At 43.5% G+C, this 19,759-nt stretch overlaps 1 pseudogene; it reads left to right on the forward strand.

Annotated features, from left to right (window-relative positions):
• The first annotated feature begins 19,311 nt into the window (after positions 1-19,311).
• On the forward strand, positions 19,312-19,429 carry LOC124597211 (annotated as a pseudogene).
• The last annotated feature ends 330 nt before the right edge of the window (positions 19,430-19,759 follow it).

Genomic DNA, 19,759 nt, shown 5'->3' on the forward strand with positions numbered 1-19,759 from the left:
ATGTTATTGCAAGGTCTGATAGGGTACGTGAGGGGCATGAACAGCATCAGGTATTGTGTGATCACTGTTAAGGACGTGGATCTGCCACGTACTCGCGAGAGACTGCGTTGCTAGCACCTGGCAGCGCTTGGAAGTTCCGTATTTGGGAGGCTGATCGAATGGTGGTTACACGGTATTGGACTGCATAGGAACGTGAGGGCAGAAATTTTCGTCGTCATGGTTCCGGTCGACCTTGTTTGACCACCACCTGGAAGGGTCGCCACATTGTGCACCAAGCACACCGTAACACTTTTACATCTGCACCTGCTGTCAGACACCAAGTAATGGACTCTTTTTGGCAAAAGTCTCGTCGCTACTGCTGTGGAAGCTGAGTTGGCACTGTTGTTACCGTAGGCCGAGTTTGTGAGTTGGTGAAACGGCTTCTGGTGAAGTACACCGCTAAGACAATTTCTCCCTGCCACTGTTACACAGCTACGCCCCAGGGTCAGGTAACAGGATAGGAGAACGACGGTTCTACAGCACGCCAATAAATTAGTAACGAAGTCACACAAACGAGTTAAAAAGGTTTCCTTATCTTTGCTAAATGCAAACAATCGTAGGTAAACCTCACAGTGCACAGCAAGTTCGATTTACAATCACTGTCTGTTAACTTCTAGGAGTTCACTAAACGACGTTCCTGTCTAAGTCAGTCCTGGACAATGAACTATAACCAAGTAGGCGAGAACTGCTCTTCTACATTCGGAGTAGGCTTCTGTCCGTTGTCGTCCGGTCATTGGCGGATTGTACTCGACTGGCAGTTCACCGAGGCGAAGTCGATATCTTCATCCTCAGTGACGCCCGTGTCATTGGTGGAACTCGCGCAAGTGGAGAGTCTCTAAGGTATTGGCACCAGTTCGCATCTTTACGCCTGTGTCTTGTTCGGACGACTCAGCATTCCTGCCATCTGCCTCTGTCATCACACATTGTTGGTTGTTGTCTTGAAGCAGCAGGGCTATGCATTTACCATACTGCTTCGGCAACATTAATACTACAACAAAGAGGCGGAGTTCTGACTGGTAGCATGACGGAGAGTAATGGATTACTGATGAATGGCGTCACAGTGGGTTCACTGATGACTCTCTTATCCGTGTTACTCTGGATGACCATCGTCGGCGAGTCAGGAGGCGATCTGGAGACAGGTTCTATTGTTCCATTATTTTGGAGGGAGACAACTCATAGCGTCATGTTGTGTGGGACATCGGGTATGATTTCATGGGATGGATGATAGTGACTGAGGAACGCTGATTGTATAACCAACGTCACGGATGTCATGCATCCTAAACGGTACCTCTCGAGCAACAGCACCGTACCGCCATTTGTCAGCAGAACCATGCTCGTCGAAACATGGCACGTGTCTCTACGAAGCATCTGCTTGATTTTGAGGTACTCCCATGGGCTGCAAGATCCCCGTATGTGTCCCCGATAGACCATGTGTGGGACCATCTCCAACTCCGTCTCTTTGCCAATATACAGGAAGTCAAGGACCAGTTCCAACATTTGTGAGCCCCGTTTACCTTAGAAGAAAATACAACAGTTCTATGACAACAAATGCATCCAGGTCAGAGCGAGTGCAACGTCATATACATTTGCATCTATATCTATACTCTGCAAACCACCGTTAGGTGTATGGCAGAGGGTACGTCCCAGTGTACCAGTTTATAGGATTTCTTCCTCTTCCATTCACGTATGTAGCGAGGGAAGAATGACTGTTTGAATGCCTCGGCGCGTGCAGTAATTATTCTGACCTAATCCTTATGTGAAAGATACGTAGGAGGTTGTAGTATATTCCCAGAACAAGCTGTTTCTTGAAACTTTGTTAATAGACTTTCTCTGGATAGTTTACGTCTATGTTCAAGAGTTTCTCAGTATCTCTGTGACATTCTCCCGCGTATAAAGCAAACCTGTGACAATTCATGTTGCTCTTCTCTTTGTACTTTGAATAACCCCTGTTATTCCCATCTGGTACGGATCCCACAAACTTGAACAATATTGTTGAGCACACAATTAAAACCATATCAGTAGATGACACTGTATAACGGCTCCGAAACACAACACTAACACATTGAAACGTCCCCTTTGAACAATTGTACACGACTGTGTTTAAACTGACACACAACATTTCTAGCGCAACGCAATCTGACTTTCAAAAATCCCTACAAAAGAATGGCCCTGACTAACATTAACCTACACCTTTCACAAATCACTTACCTCACAAAAATCTTCGTTACTCGAACTACTGCAATACAGCGAGCGCCACTACTGCCAGCTAAATAAAAGATTCAAACTACGGAAGGCACTAACTACTGATAGGCATAGTTAGCAAATGAAAGATTTTAATAGAGAACAAACAATGTATTTACCTTAATAGTGTTGAAAAATCATAATATACATAGCAGTTCATGGCATCCAGTCTTACAAATTTCAAAACTCCGCCATTTCTCTCCCCAGATCCACCACTGCTGGCGGCTCACCTCCAACTGCGCAACGCTACACACTGTTAACATCCAGCTGCCCAACACTACAATGGCAGACAACAATGCAAACTAGCCACAGACTGCACACAGCACAGCCAGTGATTTTCATACAGAGCGCTACGTGGCGTTACCAATAAGAAAACCTAAACAGCCTACTTACATAGCCCCCATGCTCCCCAAAAAAAATTTACAAATTGTTTTGGGCACTGGCCAATACATATTTTAAAAAATTGTTCATAATTACAGTAAGAAAGATATCAAATGCACACACTTATTGATACAGTGTTGGTCAAAAGCTAAAATTTTCTCACAGCCCATAAAGACAGTCCTGATCGTTAATCATAGTAAAATAACAGTGTTTTTCTCAATGTCTGAGCAGTAAAAGAAAATGCACACGGAACTAGTGGATTTCCATTAACCTATACCTTTCACAAATCACTTACCTCACAAAAATCTTCGTTACTCGAACTACTGCAATACAGCGAGCGCCACTACTGCCAGCTAAATAAAAGATTCAAACTACGGAAGGCACTAGCTACTGATAGGCATAGTTAGCAAATGAAAGATTTTAATAGAGAACAAACGATGTATTTACCTTAATAGTGTTGAAAAATCATAATATACATAGCAGTTCATGGCATCCAGTCTTACAAATTTCAAAACTCCGCCATTTCTCTCCCCACATCCACCACTGCTGGCGGCTCACCTCCAACTGCGCAACGCTACGCACTGTTAACATCCAGCTGCCCAACACTACAATGGCAGACAACAACGCAAACTAGCCACAGACTGCACACAGCACAGCCAGTGATTTTCATACAGAGCGCTACGTGGCGTTACCAGTAAGAAAACCTAAACAGCCTACTTACAACATTATCACACTGATAATGAGTATAAACCTGGGAGGACCTGCCATGGTGGGGGACAAAGGGAAAGGGCAAAAGGGGAAAAGGAGATGAGGAGAAGGGGAGAGAAAGAGTGATGGGGTGCGCCAAAGGAGGGCTGGGGAGGCAAGGAATGGGTGAGGAAAACAGCCACAGAGAGGATGTAGGGACTGAGGGAGGGAAGGAGGAAAATCTGGTCTGGGAGAAGGAGGAGACAGGAAGAGGGGGTCCTGGAGAGGGAGGGAACAAGGCCAGGCTACAGTAGGAAGGAAGGGTAGATGTCACGGCGAAGTTCAACATCCAGGAGAGGGATGTGCTGGAAATTGCCCTGATGAAGGAGATGGAGGGTGTGGAGGTGGAAAGAGGGAGGAATACAGCGATAGAGGCAAGGCAATGGGCGGGAGGTGGAGAGGAAGGAGGAAACCAGTGGGTTGGGGGATCAAGCCTGCGGATAGTGTAAAGGATGGCGAGATGGAGGAAAAGCAGGAGGTGGGGGAAGGGGATGGGGTCATACAGGAGCTGTGTGGGGGAAGGAAGGCGGATACAGGAGGCAAGGTGGAGAGCATGGCGTTAGAGGATGTGGAGGGCCTTGTAAAAGCGGGTGGGAGCGGAACTGAAAAGAGCTGGTGCAGCCATGGTATTAATAGCGAATTCCGCGCATGCCAATCGTACTGGCAGTTTACGGCGAGTGCATTAGGAGGTTACATGCGCGAGGCTGCCCAGTTGCATTTGCTGTCTCATTGGTGAAGCAAGAACAGTCTAATCGCTGACTGTCAACTGAGCATGTCGATTCCACTGTGACTGCATAATTTTAATAATTGGATTCCAATTTTTTTCCAGCTGAAAGCCTCTATCACAACACATTAAATTGCCAGCAAAACGTATTTCCACAGATTCTTTGATTGCAGAGCTCCAGAAACAGTAAACTGGTGCTAAAATTTTGGTATTATTGTATTCTATTGATTGTTCCATGGAAATTCAATGTTCAGCTACTGCTGATTTTAAGGGTTATCGCAGACGGTTATGTCTTCCGTGTTCTACACATCGTTCCTGGACCGTTCGTGTCGTCTGACTTATATGTGCTGAGCCACACTCTCAGGGAATTTTATAAACACCCGCCTTCATCGATTGTAAACCGCCTTTATCGGATCCGAATAAGGCCCTACTCTTTGCTGGTGGACAGAAGATGACATTGGTATTACTCTTCCTAAGCAATCTGCCTATTTTAGAAGATTCTTTCCCGGTATGTGGAAGGAACGCAGTTGATTTATAGTCGTCATCAGTCTACTCAGAGCGTTGCTTCTTGTTATTATAATTGTCATGGCCTTCCGTATTTAACGCGAGGTAGAGCCATTCTCTTTAAAAATGTTCTCCAGATGCACTAATTCTTCGTGAAGGCAAAAAAATGGCTCAAATGGCTCTGAGCACTATGGGACTTAGCTACTGTGGTCATCAGTCCCCTAGAACTTAGAACTACTTAAACCTAACTAGCCTAAGGACATCACACACATCCATGGCCGAGGCAGGATTCGAACCTGCGACCGTAGCGGTCGCGCGGTTCCGGACTGCGTGCCTAGAACCGCTAGACCACCGCGACCGGCTCGTGAAAGCTATCAGCATCCGAAATTACATGCGGCCGATGAATGAATGTGCTTAGAACACCGGCGGTTTGTGCGGGGCGATGGCAGCTGGATGCCTGAAGATATGGGTCTGTATGTGTGGGTTTTCTGTACACCGAATGTACCAAAGACCATTATTCTTACGGCGTACTAACACGTCTAAAAAGGGAAAAGGGGAAAGTCCCATCTTTCTCAATCTCCATAGTATACGTGATGTTTCATGTAAAAAGTTTAAACTACAAAGGATTATTTCCAGTTCTTGTCTGCCACGAGACCATACAACGAAAGTATCATCTACCTAACGCTAAAAATCCGTAAGCTTTAAGACGGCAGAATCGAGAGCTTACCTCACGAAGTCTTCCATTAAAAGATGGGCCACCACAGGGACAAAGGACTGCTCATGACGACACCCTCAGTTTGTTGAAAAAATTCGTTATTAAGTAAAAAATAAATTGAGGAAAGAGTATGTTCAAGCAAAGCCGTCAAATCATCACTGAACAAGTTACCAATAAGATGCAGCGAGCCAAATAAAGGCACTTTGGCAAAAAGTGAGACCACATCGAAGCTAACTAGTAAATCCGAGCTGCTCAGCTTAACAGTCCTCAAACGATTGATACATTCCTTGGAATTACGTATATGGTGGCAGCACTCACCTACATATGGCTTGAGTAAGAAGGACAGATCTTTTGCAGTCGAATAATTAAAAGCACTAGTGTTACTCACCATCAATCGTAGTGGATGGCCGGACGTCTTTGGGCCGAAATATCGTGACAGAATGTTGATGGAATACGGCTGCAAACCCGAAAATAACGGAAGAAGAAATACGCCAGGTAAATTTCAGAAGTCACATCAAGAATACTGCTTATACCTGGTTGCCTTTATCCACAGCTTTCAGCATACCATGTGAGAAAAGTGCGAGTTGGGTTTCATATCATCGATGTTTAGGAAATCCATGCTGGTTGGCACTGAGGAGGTCATTCTGTTCAATATAATTCATTATGTTTGACTCAGAATATGTTCTAAAATTCTACAACAAACTGATGTCAAGGATACTGAACTGTAGTTTTGTGTATCACTTCTGCTACCCTTCTTCTAGATGTGCGTGACATGCGCTTTTTCCCAGTAACTGGGCATAAGTTTTTGTTCGAGGTATCTACGATAGGTTACAGTTGGGCTAACTCAGCCTCAAATTCAGTATAGAATCTGACAGGGATTCCATCGGAGCCTGTTCTACTGGGTAAAAGTGGGCTGCTACTGGCAAGTTCGTAGTAGATTTTACTCGATATTTTAATCACAAATAACATACATACCCTCTCAGCCCTCGAAGTCCCATTGCTTTTTTTCCTCCTCTCCAGCGTGGGTGCTTCACTTTTTTTTTGTCAGGCAGTGTACATTTTCTAAGTAGCCTGCATCGGGTTACTCGGATAGCGACACGTGGACGCAGGTAAGAGGCGGCAGTAAATCGACGGAATAGTTGAGGCGTGAGATTGGAGTGCTCCGCAATCACTTTGTAGTTGGATTCGCCTTGGGACTAACACGCCCGAGGGGGCGCTAGGATGCGGCGTGCCGCCTGGGAGCTCCCCCACTACCAGCAGCTAAGCACACTTCCCAGTCAGGGCATCCAGTACTCAGTTCCCAGACCGGAGGATATAATGGTGGGAGTTCCTATCGCAATACTCTTGTTTCCTATAGTTATGTCATTATGTAGTACACATTGTGTTCTTACTGCTAGCAGTAATTTTCTCTCCTTATTTACACTGTGTTTATTAACGTACCAGTATTTGCAGTTTATTTGTTGTAATAATTCTCTGTCATCGTGACTGTATGATTTCTTACACTGACTGAAACTTCTAAGTATTATTTTCTTACTTGAACTGAAGGAACTGAGAAGGTGAGAAACTTTTACGCTTTTACATAAATTCTTTAATGCAACTGGACCTTCTAAAACTGCTGGGTGAAACTGACGTACTGTCACTTTGCTTGTCTTTATCGTTTGAACACTAACCTACAGAATTTTCCCTCACAAATACAGCTAAAACTTATTCCATTCATTAATGACGCACAATATACATGGATAACCCAGTCTGACTATTCATTAACACAAAAGAATGTCCCTGAATTAGAAGAAATCCTAACAATAACCCAAACATTTCATAAGTCACTTACCTCACAGAAAATCTTCATGACACGAACTACAGCAAATACAGTAGGTATACAGCAAGCTAAATAAAAAGACGCTAAATGCTGTAGGCTCTAACAAGTAATAGGAATGTGGTTAGCAAAGGAAAGATTTTATATCAAAGCAAACAATGTATTTAGCAGATTTTACCTTAATCATGTGACATCCAGTTCCAAAAATTATATAATCGTCAATAATTGCATTACCCACATTTTACAAAAATGGTTCAAATAGCTCTGAGCACTATGGGACTTAACTTCTGAGGTCATCGGTCCCCTAGAACTTAGAACTACTTAAACCTAACTAGCCTAAAGACATGACACACATCCATACCCGAGGCAGGATTCGAGCCTGCGACCGTAGTGGTCGCGCGGTTCCAGACTGAAGCGCCTAGAAACGCTCGGCCACTCTGGCCGGCCACATTTTACAATCCATGTCCAACCGATATTAAGTCTCCATGACGGACTCACGTCCAGATCGTCCGCTCTCGTTAACACTGCTTCTAACCTCCGTCACTGCTAAATATAAACTTCTAACTGCGAGTACTTCCAGCCACAGAGTCTCTTAGCAAGGGAGCATAGCGCTGTCAGTGATATTAATGCAGTCTAAAGCGCTGCCAACATACAAACATATAAACAGGCTCTTTACATGATGTTCATCTTTACATATAATCTGTTATAGAACCGCAAAGAAACAAATCTCGAAAAATTAGTATAAACTCGTATCAGAACGACATATCGTAGCAACATGTGCTGATACAGATTTTTTCAGGTTATTACGCTGACATATGGAAAGACCTACTTTTGTCACTATATTACAGAATGAGCACAGTTACAACTGAAGTAGTGCCACACTGTTCAACTATGTCCAAGAATATGTGAATTTATTTACAAAATTTCCTCTTCTGCGAAACGCAGTGGCTTTTCTTCTGTTCTATTCTTTACCCGAAAATGTTTCGTATATATGTGTCATCTTCTGCTGGTCTCGTATTATTTGTGTAAAATATGATACAAATAATTTGGCTTGTTTTCTATTTTAAGCCTTCAAAAATGATGACATGTCCATTTTTAATTTTTTGTGATTCCCGATTTGAATTTGTACAGGATGTAGCGTAAGTTTTAAATGTATTTGATAGCCCACTCTTATGCGATTTATATTTTGGTAACTTTACACTTGCAAAGTAATCTGAAGAATAAGATTATTACTTCGGAGAGAGATTGTTATTGTACCTCGTATACTTTTTAAGTGAGTAACAGTAGTGAATGTTAAGTACTTACGTTTTACATCGTTGGTGTGTTTCTTTAGGATAAATGCAACGTTTTCTCATATGCCTCGAGCACTTTCACGTGTTTCATAAGCAAAAGCGAGATTTAGGAAAACATACGTCGCCATCCTCTTACTGACGCTGTTCACTTGTTCATTGTGTTGTGTTTGTGCACTGTGGCACTAATTCTGAATGTTTGCAGCGAGTTTTTCTGATGCGGGAGCTGGAGGGAAAACGTATTTGATTCGTGTGTGTGTGTGTGTGGGTGTGTGTGTGTGTGTGTGTGTGTGTGTGTGTGTCTGTGTATGTATGTGTGTGTTTGTGTCTGTCTGGAAATAAATGTTTTTAGATATATCGTAACAATCAAACAACTCAATAGAGGAATATTCCGGGACTAAATACATCCCCATAAAGGTTTTAACAAAGCCAGCATGTATCAGTTGTATGGTTCCTCTCAGTCTATTCACACAGGCCATTAATGCTGGAATTCTATAACATTCTGAGTACTTCAGGGCTTTATAAAATGATTCTACACATACCACGACCGCCATGACAATACTGAAACTGATCCTGGGGTCCTCACGGATTACAATAGTCCTGACCAATAACTTACAATGGAGAGGAACTAACACGTACATACGTGCAGGAGCTTCCAATCGCAGCAAAATTATAATTCTTGGAAATCAGAGAACCACTTCAGCTGGATGAAGACCCTTTTTAATGGACTCACGACCGGTTTCGTGGCATTACAAACATATATTCAGATGAACAAATATCTCATGTCATTAGGTGAACAACATTTTGACCTTCGTTGACCTCCAAAGACTTTACTATTACACATCATTGGATTCCTTTCGATAGCCACTATCATACAATAAGTAACACACTAGAGCATTCCATTAAAAAAAAAGTGGGCCTTCATATCTCTGACGCGACCCCACCTAGCGACAAAAAAGCAACGTCATATCATGGACCCTGTTGTCCCATCCAACATCTGTCCCACAAACTTTTCAGCTTCCATCATACTTTCGGAGTTATTCTAGGTGACAATAGTTAATGACTCACCCTGTATAGTAGGTCTGAACAGGCACGTTGATATAAGACTGGGTTACCTTAGTTAAAAGCTATAGTCGAAGAGAGCATTACATGAACAGAAGTTGACAAGAACCTCGATAAGAAGATAATAAACCCCAAACATTAAAAACGGCAGATAGTTGCAAGCGTTAAATTTTTTGTATGAACAAGTAAGCAAATGGAAGGGATAACAGGATGTGTTGATCCCTATCTTGGCCATCAGAGAAATGAAGGCGGCACTGTCTAATGGCAAAAAGGATGGAACGAAGAAAGATATGAAGCTCTCAGTCTGTACAAGAGAGGGGAAGAGCTTGATTTAATGAACCATTCCTTCATGCACCTGATGTTATTTACGGAAACGAAGGAAATATTAAATCACGACTGCAGGCCGGGTATTTCAACTCCGTTCCTTCCGAATCCGATCTCATTGTCTCAGCAGCAGTGCGACTTCGCATTGTACCGGGCGTTGTAATTCCAGTAGCAGTTAATGGCAGCCTTTGACTTAAAACACACTGTGGGACGCAGAAATGCCGTGAAATGTCCTTCCAATTAGAACTGGACTGTTAACTTAATTAGCAGGGAAGACTAACTCACAATGTAGCGTCGACTGAGGGTAATAAGTTTCCTGCACATAAAAAGTCAGACGATAAACTCCGCCATATTTCCCTTTATTACTCAGAGGGAATTGGGTAAACATTCAGTTTATGCCAACTAAATGGCGCCTTACGTTCTGTAATGAGCCACAGTAACTGGCATAATTATCGAAGTTATTCATGTGAATGCTACGGCGAAATTTTTTTACGATGGGCGTTCGGGAAGGAACACAACACACTGTTTCCTGTGGGCAGATACGTTTGTTTTCCAGGGTTCCAATACACCGTATTATCTCCCAATCTTCTGACTTCAAAACCCTGTTTTTCGGCATAGTCTCCGTTCAGTGCGACAGCCTTACGCCACATGACAGGGAGGACCTGTATGCCCACTGGCCACCACTCTACGGGTCGACGTCAGAGCCATTGACCTGCTGCGTCAATCACGTCCCTATCATCCACATCCTTCATGAGAATGGTCCTCCGTTGCTCTTTATGGTCTTCTATTAGGCGGCGAGGAAACCAGCGGGCACACACCATTGAGTACTCCAACTGGTACATCTACATCGACATTTATACTCCGCAAGCCACCCAACGGTGTGTGGCGGAGTGCACTTTACGTGCCACTGTCATTACCTCCCTTTCCTTTTCCAGTCGCGTATGGTTCGCGGGAAGAACGACTGCCGGAAAGCCTCCGTGCGCACTCGAATCTCTCTAGTTTTACATTCGTGATCTCCTCGGGAGGTATAAGTAGGGGGATGCAAATATTCGATTCCTCATCCAGAAACGCACCCTGGACAGCAAGCTACACCACGATGCAGAGCGCCTCTCTTGCAGAGTGTGCCACTTGAGTTTGCTAAACATCTCCGTAATGCTATCACGATTATCAAATAACCCTGTGACGAAACGCGCCGCTCTTCTTTGGATCTTCTCTATTTCCTCTGTCAACCCAACCTGGTACGGATCTCACACTGATGAGCAATAATCAAGTATAGGTCGAACGAGTGTTTTGTAAGCCACCTCCTTTGTTGATGGACTACATTTTCTAAGGACTCTCCCAATGAATCTCAACCTGGCACCCGCCTTACCAACAATTAATTTTATATGATCATTCCACTTCAAATCGTTCCGCACGCATACTCTCAGAATTTTACAGAAGTAACTGCTACCAGTGTTTGTTCCGCTATCATATAATCACACAATAAAGGATCCTTCGTTCTACGTATTCGCAATACATTACATTTGTCTATGTTAAGGGTCAGTTCCCACTCCTTGCACCAAGTGCCTATCCGCTGCAGATCTTCCTGCATTTCGCTTCAATTTTCTAATTCTGCAACTTCTCTGTATACTAGAGCGAAAAGCCGCATGGAACTTCCGACACTATCTACTAGGTCATTTATATATATTGTGAAACACAATGGTCCCATGACACTCCCCTGTGGCACGCCAGAGGTTACTTTAACGTCTGTAGACGTCTCTCCATTGAGAACAACATGCTGTGTTCTGTTTGCTAAAAACTCTTCAATCCAGCCACACAGCTGGTCTGATATTCCGTAGGCTCTTACTTTGTTAATCAGGCGGCAGCGCGGAACTGTATCGAACGCCTTCCGGAAGTCAAGGAAAATGGCATCTACCTGGGAGCCTGTATCTAATATTTTCTGGGTCTCATGAACAAATAAAGCGAGTAGGGTCTCACACGATTGCTGTTTCCGGAATCCATGTTTATTCCTACAGAGTACATTCTGGGTTTCCAGAAATGACATGATACACGAGCAGAAAACATGTTCTAAAATTCTACAACAGATCGATGTCAGAGATATGGGTCTATAGTTTTTAGCATCTGCTCGACGACCCTTCTTGAAGACTGGGACCACCTGTGCTCTTTTCCAATCATTTGGAACATTCTGTTCCTCTAGACTTGCGGTACACGGCTGTTAGAAGGGGGGCAAGTTCTTTCGCGTACTCTGTAGAATCGAATTGGTATCCCTTCACGTCCAGTGGACTTTCCTCTGTTGAGTGATTCCAGTTGCTTTTCTATTCCTTGGAGACTTATTTCGATGCCAGCCATTTTTCCGTTTGTGCGAGGATTTAGAGAAGGAACTGCAGTGCGGTCTTCCTCTGTGAAACAGCTTTGGATAAAGGTGTTTAGTATTTCAGCTTTAATCGTGTCATCCTCTGTTTCAATGCCATCATCATCCCAGAGTGTCTGGATGTGCTGTTTCGAGCCACTTACTGATTTAACGTAAGACCATAACTTCCTAGGATTTTCTGTCAAGTCGGTACATAGAATTTTCCTTTCGAATTCACTGAACACTTCACGCGTAGCCCTCCTTACGCTGTTTGTCTCAGAGGTTTTGGCTGCGTTTAAATTTGCAGTGAAGCTCTCTTTGCTTTCGCAGTAGTTTCCTAACTTTGTTGTTGAACCACGGTGGGTTTTTCCCGTCCCTCACAGTTTTACTTGGCACGTACCTGTCTAAAACGCATTTTACGATTGCCTTGAACTTTTTCCATAAACACTCAACATTGTCGGTGTCGGAACAGAAATTTTCGTTTTCATCTGTTAGATAGTCTGAAATCTGCCTTCTATTACTCTTGCTAAATAGATAAACCTTCCTCTCTTCTTTCATATTCCTATTTACTTCCATATTCAGGGATGATCACTGATTCCCTGTTCTGCGCTTACAGAGTCGAAAAGTTCGGGTCTGTTTGTTATCAGTAGGTCCAAGATGTGGTAGACGAGTGTGCCAACATTACCAACAGAGACGTCCAGTATAGCGGTCGGCCGCTATGGCCCAGAGGTTCTAGGCGCTTCGGTCCAAAACCACGCGGCTGTTACCGTTGCAGATTCGAATCCTGCCTCGGGCATGGATGTGTATGATGTCCTTAGGTTAGTTAGTTTCAACTAGTTGTAAGTCTATGGGACTGATGACCTCAGATGTTAAGTGCCGTACTGCTTAGAGCCATTGGAACCATTTGAACCAGTTTAGCAGTGAGGTGCTTGTGTGTGACACGTCGTTCTCTTCGGATAAGAGAGTCGGTACATTCCAAGACTATTGGAGTCACCGCTGGCTGGCAGGCGGGCAATAGGACAGGTTTACGCGACCTTGCTACGATGAAAACAGACACCTCGCCCAACGACTCTCCGTGTTTTTGTTCACCGTTAGGTCGCCGTAGACATTCTGCAGGCGCATATGAATATCTACGATCTCTTGCTTTCCACCTCAAGAAACTCAATGACAGTTCGTTGCTTGAAAAAGCTTCTTCGTTACAAACTCTATTTTGAAAGCTACGTATAGTGCGTGCCACCTGTCGGAACTTCACGAAACTATGGGGGCTGAAGCGGAAATATTTCACGATGTCCCACAACCCGCATTATTTAAACTGAAATCGGCTGAGAAAGAAATATCTTGCATTACATACCGAACACCCATGTATGACACGTCCACTGGAGTTAACACCATAACTAGAAACAAGGTATAGATCAAAGATGCAAGACTGCGATCCACAGAGACCAACGTTCAGTTTTCCTTCATGTAATTAAGACAACAAAGTATGAATTCAGTCCGGTTTAAAAAGTTTCTATTCGAATCTTCTGCAACACCGATGAAGGAATCTACCTTCCTCTATACAAGGTTCGTTCAAAAAATTCCGAACTTTGCCGATGAAATTTTTCTACGCTTACCTTTTACTTACTGCAAACTGTCTCTGCGAAACAATCTCCTCCATAATTGAAACACTACTCCCAACGCCTTTTCCCCTTCCGAACGTCGTCTTCGTACGTATGAGAAAATATGAGAAAAAATGGCTCTGAGCACTATGCGACTAAACATCTGTGGTCATCAGTCCCCTAGAACTTTGAACTACTTAAACCTAACTAACCTAAGGACATCACACACATCCATGCCAGAGGCAGGATTCGAACCTGCGACCGTAGCAGTCGCGCGGTTCCGGACTGAGCGCCTAGAACCGCTAGACCACCGCGGCCGGCGAAATATGAGAAAAAGTACGACCACAGCTATATCTTGGGAATGTGTTTATTCTGTCACACGACTAGTTTCGCCGGCACGTTACCGCCATCCTCAGGCCCCAACACTGCCAAAAGAGTTTCCTTCGAGAATTTACTGTTGGATCCTTACTACTAGTTTTCGTCAGTAGACCGTGTCGAGTATAGAGTCCTGCTGAAAGCTAGCCCAAGTATGCTAGTAACAAGGACTCCACAGTAAATGCGCCAAGAAAATGAAATATTCTTTTGGCAGTGGTGGGGCTGAAGATGGCGGTAATGTGACGCCGAAACTAGCGGAGCGATAGAATAAAGATATTCTCAAGAAACAGCTGTCTTGCTACTCCTCTTGCTCCGAATTTTCTTTTATCTCGTATATCGTTGCAAATCTTCGTCCTTTGAAGAAGAATGTAACATTTCAGGTGGATCATGTCGCGAAATCCTGACACAGCCTTTTGGAATGCATCGTGTTGCCACCAAGTTCGTCCCACGACTCATGAGTCAAGACCAGTAAGACCTTCACCTCGCAATCTGTGAATAGCTTTCGGATTGCACAAATGAGAGCGAGATATTCCTTAACAGAATCATAACTGGTGATGAGGCATGGGTCTAAGGTTATGATGTTGAGACCAAGGTTGAACCTTCGCATTGGGTTGGGAAAGATTCTGCAAGATCACAAAGAGCTCGTCCGGACAGGTCAAATGTCAAAGCAATGTTGATGGTTTTCTTTGCCTTTAAAGGGTTAATTCATCATGAATTCGTGCCACAGGGAAAAACTGTTAATCGATGGTACTACCGGTACGTGTGCGACGCCTGCGAGAAAATATAAAAAGGAAACGGCCTCACGTGTAGCAAGACTATTCATTACTCTTGCATCACGACAACGCACCCGCACATTCATCCCTATTGGTGCGTGACTATTTCACATAAAACGAAATCACAATGCTGCCTCATCCTCAGCCTCTCCAGACCTGGCACTCGCGGACTTTTTTTTATCTCCGAAGTTGAAATGTGAAATAGTTTTATGTGAAATAGTCACGCACCAATAGGGATGAATGTGCGGGTGCGTTGTTGTGATGCAAGAGTAATGAATAGTCTTGCTACACGTGAGGCCGTTTCCTTTTTATATTTTCTCGCAGGCGTCGCACACGTACCGGTAGTACCATCGATTAACAGTTTTTCCCTGTGGCACGAATTCATGATGAATTAACCCTTTAAAGGCAAAGAAAACCATCAACATGACTTTGACATTTGACCTGTCCGGACGAACTCTTTGTGATCTTGCAGAATCTTTCCCAACCCAATGCGAAGGTTCAACCTTGGTCTCAACATCATAACCTTAGACCCATGCCTCATCACCGGTTATGATTCTGTTAAGGAATATCTCGCTCTCATTTGTGCAATCCGAAAGCTATTCACAGATTGCGAGGTGAAGGTCTTACTGGTCTTGACTCATGAGCCGTGGGACGAACTTGGTGGCAACACGATGCATTCCAAAAGGCTGTGTCAGGATTTCGCGACATGATCCACCTGAAATGTTACATTCTTCTGCAATCACTCGGACAGTCAGTCTTTGATTGGCACGCAAAGTTTCGTTGGTGTTCCTGACATGAACGCCGTCGGTAGACGTCGAAGGGCGTTCTGAACGAGGGTAATCTTTAACTTCCATTCGGCCATTTTTAAACCGTGTGAACCGTTCCTAAAACTGAGTATGGCTTAAACACTCATCACCGTAGGCTTCCTACATCAATTGGTGTGTCTCTGTAAAGGTTTTCTTTGTGGAACGTGCAGCTCTGGTGAAAGGTTGTTCTATGATGACTTTCAAATTAGCGTGAACGTAAACCAGAGTGATTACTTTAAAATTCTTGGAGATCAAGTGATGCGCTTTCACCTACATTTTCGTGATGAATATGCATTGGATACTCTCGCCTACCAACATGACGACATTTGTGTTTACAGGACTGTAAACATATTACGTTTGATGAACACTCGCGCGCCTTATTGTACTTAGTACGGATCGTTAAAACAATCGAATATAATTCTATGCTGATTCCTCAGATCTCAATGTCCTAGAGTCTTGGTTATGGGGACACTTGAAGGAATTCATCTACGCCACGCCAATCAACGATGTGTGGACACTATAGAGTCGCGTCATTAAAGCGTGCCAGCAGGTACAACAACAACCGGGTATACTTCAAAGTGCGACTCATTCCTTACGCCAGAGGGCATAGGGGTGCAGTGTCGTAAATGGACGCCACGTTGAACACCACCTTTAAACATGTATTTATTGCACAAAGTATGCATTTCGGGAGACATGTTTATTGGACGTATCTCACAAGGTATGAGTTTCGAGATCCATTTTTAATGGACTTATTTTTCTTGTTTCGATTAATAGTACCATTCCTCAAAGTATCCGACACTTTTTTTAAAAGTGAATTGAACACAGGAAAACAGGTTAGCCAGATAAGTATTACTAAACATATAGAAGAAAAATGACTGTCCGAATAAAATTTAAAAAAATCTAGATGAAATCAATGTTCATGAAGTAGATATAGAAAACAGAGAAAACTTCACATTCAAAACTAACAAATTTGAAGATTTTGAAAGAAATGGAAAAAACAAACGTAGAACAGTCTTCCCCGAAGAACGGACGAAACAGTACAGAGAGAAAATGAATAATGCGGAGAAGGAAAACTGAGACATTACCGGGAATATGAATTCTATATTTAGTCCATAGTAGGCTAGATTCAACACAAGAGGTATTCGTCTAATACATTTTCATTAAGAAAGCCATAAATTTCTTTGTAAAAAATTTCTGTGGAGCAGAAGAGGTGGCGTCCCTGAACAGACACGTTATTGAATGAAGTTTTATCCCGTCCATTCAAAGACCTCCAGTTTGCTCTCTCAGCGTCACAGCAGCGAGAATTAATTCTGGGACATCATGTTGAATCCCTACAGGAGTCTTGTACAGGAATGTTTAGACATGACTCCTAACGGAGAATTGAAGTGGTGTAAGGTAAGATAAAACTGCTGTCCACGAAATCGAACCTGTATGCATTATTTCTGCTTGGTTTCAAATGTAACTCCGCTATTTCTCAGATGGTTCAAATGGCTCTGAGCACTATGGGACTTAACATCTGATGCCATCAGTCCCCTAGATTTAGAAGTACTTAAGCCTTACTAACTTAAGTACATTACACACATCCATGCCCGAGGCAGGATTCGAACCTACGACCGTAGCAGCAGCGCGTGCTATTTCTCAGAGATTTTAGTAACAGCATTGTGCACCCTTCAGTTTTAAAGAAGACTAAGAAAATCATGTTATTTGCTCTGTCCTTAAGGGTGTTGTTATTCCTCCACAACTCCCACTGATTATTTATACTTTGATGCTTTAGGAAAAATACGTAACTCCTTAAAATGTTGTATACAAGACCATCGTGGATTGACCCCACATTTTATTCTTAATGGATCGGTTTTCGATCACGAACTGTCATTCGTAAATGTGATTTACACCTGAATGTAATTATGAATGTCATTAATGAATTGAAATAAACAACCTATGTCTAACTTGATGTTACCCAACGTTTTCAGTGACTCGATGTATGTACAAGCGACTGGACTGTGTTGTTTAAAAACCTCTAAACCGCGTGTTCTCCCTATTTCAGTTTTCATCAAACCGTACATCCGAAAATTTGGAAGATTCTGATTTTCTAACTCTTCCGCACACTTTTAATTTTATTGTATGTATTGTTAAAGGTTCCGTGAATGATGGCAAACACATTCGTACAGCTTGTCATAGATTTAGTAGCGAGAGAGCTTATTAATGCAATGTAGTAAAGTTTTGACTTGAAAAGGGGTCATAAGTAGCGTTTTGATTTCTTCAGCAGCTGTTAGGAACATTTCCAGCCCTCAAATACCTGTTAAAGGGTTACTCCAGGCTACAATTCTTGGGGTAATACGAATGCAGAAATACCCATACGCTTTCATGACGAGCTCTGACTGTGCCGGTAAACAGAAGTTATTTATTCATACGTACATTATTTATGTAGGTACACCAGCTTATGCTTTATTCCATAAGACGACATCGCTGCTCCAACAAAACTCGTTTGGTAGATGGACCATTTTTTTTACACAAGTAATTCAATACACGGCGTGATCAGCGTTATTGAGCGATTTAATTGCCATAATGCTTTAGGTTCTCTGGTTAGGCCTGTAGCTATTCTGTAATATCCTCTCCGGAGGTAATACACGATCCAGTCATATTAATGTGACAACCACATATGTTCGACGTCACCTTGAAGTAATTAGTCACAAACGGTAAGTGGCAGCACCAGCAGTGGCGGGTATATAAAGCAGAAAACAGTGCAGTTGAGCAACTGAACCCCCAGATGATCCAAGAGTGTCTCCTCTACGACTGTTCAGTGTACGTTGCTCCAGATGGACCTCCACAACAGGCGACTACTTCATCCATCCACGGTGACTGCAGTCCTTCAGCGACGATGGCTGGGAGTTGCGTGACAATAACTCAACGAGACTTCCACTGAGTGGCAACAGGTGACCTTTCCAGGTGAATTACGTTTTATATTCCATCGGCATGACACATCAAAATGCCAGCACTCTGTAACAACTGCCTGAAGGGCCCAGGTGGGAGGGGGGGGGGGGGGGGTTCATGGTCTAGGGAATTATTCGTGGCATTCTCTGCATGATCTTGTCATTCTGGAAATCGCAATGAATCAACACAAATATGCATCTATTCTTGGAGCCCATGTCCACCCCCCACATGCAATTGGTTTTTCCTCGCGAAGATGGCATCTACCAAGAGGACAATGTAAAGTGTATGGAAGAGCAGCAGGATCCATTTACGTACTCCCCTGGACACCAAACACTCCGGATTTAAATCCATTCGAGAGTCTGTGGGACCAACTTGATTGGGCTGTTCGAGCCATAGGATCTCAACCGAGAAGGCTAGCGCATCTGTCCACAGCACTGCAGTCGGCATGGCTCTACATCCCTGTCGGAACTTTCTAAAACTTCATTCACTCTCTTCCTATACGTATCACAGAAGTCTGCGCTGGAAAATGCGGTTATTCAGGCTTTTGACAGAGGGTCAGATTAATGTGACAGGAGAGTGCGGAATGAATCGTCGGTGCACGTGCTCCATATTTGTTCAGTATAATCAGATACCTTGGGCAACGGCCTTGCCGCAGTGGATGCACCGGTTCCCGTCAGATTATCGAAGTCAAGCGCTGTCGGGCGTGATCGGCACTTGGATGGGTGACCATCCAGGCCGCCATGCGCTGTTGCCATTTTTCGGGGTGCACTTAGCCTCGTGATGTCAATTGAGGAGCTGCTCGACCGAATAGTATCGGCTTCGGTCAAGAATACCATCATAACGACCGGGAGAGCGGTGAGCTGACCCCACGCCCATCCTATTCACCTCCAGCACTGAGGATGATACGGCGGTCGAATGGTCCCGGTAGGCCACTCGTGGCCTGAAGACAGAGTGCTTTTTTTTATAATCAGATACCTTATCGATACTTCTAGCGCTAAAATAATCCAACATATCTGTTCTATTTGTACACAATCTAAGCTCAAATGCAGTTTCTTTGATATGGAACTTAATATTTCTTTATGCC

This window comes from Schistocerca americana, chromosome 2, assembly GCF_021461395.2.
Source record: "Schistocerca americana isolate TAMUIC-IGC-003095 chromosome 2, iqSchAmer2.1, whole genome shotgun sequence".
NCBI lineage: Eukaryota > Metazoa > Arthropoda > Insecta > Orthoptera > Acrididae > Schistocerca > Schistocerca americana.